Genomic DNA, 2,575 nt, shown 5'->3' with positions numbered 1-2,575 from the left:
CTTTAGGGGTCATCTAAGGGTTAATGCATGCTCGCTCGCACAACAGAATAAAGTTGTAAAGAGAATAGAAGAAATTTGATTTATACTTATGTATGTGTGTAAAAACGAAAACTGAAGCCATGTAAAGCAAATGGAGCGATTAACGGAACTTAGCCATGCTATGCGAACAGCGAGAAATTGTCTTTGCATTTTTGCTTTGCTTTTGCTTTGCATTTGAGTTGGAATTCCCAAGCAATTTGTTTTTTATTAGCATACTTATTATTTTGTCTACTTATGACTTAAATATCAAAGTAATATTGCCATTAAATTTCAATCAACATGCCAAGCACAACGCACACACACACACGCACAGTGGTACAAATTGTTAGTTCACTATAACATTAACTATTAATTTATGCCCTTCATAAATTATATGCCTCATTATATGCGCGCTCAGGTGCGCGCGCCTTGTCTTGTAGTTCGTGTGCTCATAACACGACACATAAAATGCCATAAAATCGAATTTCATATTTCATATAAATCAGTGGTGCGACTCACGTTTGCGCCACTGTCGCGCCCACAATAAAGTATTCGCAATCATAATCACGCATTTAAATCATAAATTCATGATTATTGATTCCCCAAGCTAAGTAAATTCAAAGCAGGCACCAAAACATGAACACAAAATTGGAACTGGAACTGAACTGAGCTTGAGAGCTAAAAGCATAAATAATTTTTTGTATGTTGGTGTTGCATGATAAGTGGCAGCAAATAATGCGGGGGAGTTTCCAGCTCAGAGTTATATAAAAATATAAAAAAATTTAATAGCAAATAAAGCGAGAAATTTTGTGGGTGAAAAATATTAAAACTTTTTATTAACTATTGTATATAAATGCATATTTTAAACTTTTTCTTCGGTGTAGGAATTTTTTATTAAATTTTCTTAGCTGTTTTTCATTGAAATAAATATGTATAAAATATTTTAAATATTTTGTAATGCATTTTTTATTAACTATTGTATATAAATGCATATTTTAAACAATTTTTTGTGCATAGCAATTTTTAATTAAATTTTCTCAGCTGTTTTTCATTAAAATAAATATGTATAAAATATTTTAAATATTTTGCGCTGCAAATAAATCTATTATACATTTTAGTATTATTTAGCTAAATAAATTTAAATATTCATACAATTTTTTCAACTGTTTCTCACTCAAGCATTGCAGCAACAATTGTTGATCTCATAATTTGCAAATTGCTTTGTCGCAACTCTCAGCCGCCTCTTTTGCATCATAATAAACACGTTCGAACAATAAAAATATCAAAATGAAAAACAATTTCATTTTTCAACAAGCGGTTTGCATTGTCGGCCAACAATATTTGCCACTAATATGCGGTGGCAACTGCACAATGGTCATAGAGTCGCCACTCGAATGCATATTTATGAGCACTCAGCAAGGCCGGCACGGCCACTAAACAAGTGGCAAGGTGTGTGTCTGTGTGTGTGTGTGTGTGTGTGTGTGTTGCACAATTTGCATTTTGGCCGAGTGCCTAGCCTAGCGACAATTCCTCATAATTCGCGCCAGTGTGTGTGTGTGTGTGTAAGCTCTCTCTTTTTATTGTTGCCACAATATGCGGCTATTGTTGGTTGCAGCCACATGTGGCAGCACGTATATAGAATATATAAAACAGTTGCTGAATTGAAAATGCTTAATGCAAAAAAAAATATATATAAGTTATCATAAAGTGAAATCTATAAGCCGCAGACACTTGCCACAAAGCGAGGCAGCTTAGGGTTCAAAATGGTTAAAATATTTAAAATAGTTCCACAGATCTGGAACGCGTCGCTCTAATTCAGCGCTGTCTATAACCTCAAGCTGTTGGGATTTTTTGAATTTAACTGCTAAATAGAATTTGTTCGAAAACTTGTTTCAGCTTTAGGGCTAAAGTTACTTATGAAAGGATCAGCTTCCAATAGATATTTATTAACATTCCACTGTCAAACGTTTAAAAATTATAAGAAATTTGCATACACAAATGAAAGTAAAGCACTTACCTGAAATTGGGCTGCAGCTGTTTGGGCTGTTGATTAATAAATAAAGTTTTTTTATTATACGAATTTATACGCATAAATAAAATGCGTAGCTTACCAGTAGCAGTAGCTGGCGACTTATTCAGTTGCTCATTAGACATTTTTATCTCAAGCTGCAATTGTTAGTTTTAATTTTTTATTATACAATTTATTATACACATATTTTCTTACTTAATTGTTAAAACAATTTTATTTGCTGCAACAATATTGTTCACTGCTCGAACAAATTTTTGACTTTACTGCCAAAGCTGGCCTGTTAACATTGTAACTGTAATGTTAGTTATAGTTCACTATTTTTTATGTAACTATTTTTGATTTAAAAATTAACAGCTTAGCTGCAAAAATTTGCATTGCAATTCATCTCAAGTGCAGTAAAAGTTTTTGTTTGCGGTTCTAGGCCGCTGCACTGAGAAAATAAATCTACCGCATACAAAAATTTATAACGCCAACTTTTCTCATTAAATTTTATAAAAGGCGGCATATTTTAAACTTTTTTTTTTGTGT

The 2,575-nt window shown here is 32.5% G+C and overlaps 1 long non-coding RNA gene across 1 annotated transcript; it reads right to left on the bottom strand.

Annotated features, from left to right (window-relative positions):
• Window positions 1–1,287: 1,287 nt before the first annotated feature.
• Window positions 1,288–2,303, bottom strand: LOC117135042. Its single transcript, XR_004458960.1, has 4 exons — window positions 2,243–2,303; window positions 2,130–2,184; window positions 2,036–2,061; window positions 1,288–1,975 (listed from the first exon to the last, which is right to left on the bottom strand). It is a non-coding gene; the product is annotated as an uncharacterized LOC117135042 (long non-coding RNA).
• Window positions 2,304–2,575: the final 272 nt, after the last annotated feature.

Source organism: Drosophila busckii, chromosome 2L (assembly GCF_011750605.1).
Source record: "Drosophila busckii strain San Diego stock center, stock number 13000-0081.31 chromosome 2L, ASM1175060v1, whole genome shotgun sequence".
Taxonomy (NCBI): domain Eukaryota; kingdom Metazoa; phylum Arthropoda; class Insecta; order Diptera; family Drosophilidae; genus Drosophila; species Drosophila busckii.
The sequence above is the reverse complement of the archived record's forward strand: the minus strand, read 5'-3'. Positions and strand labels throughout refer to the sequence as shown.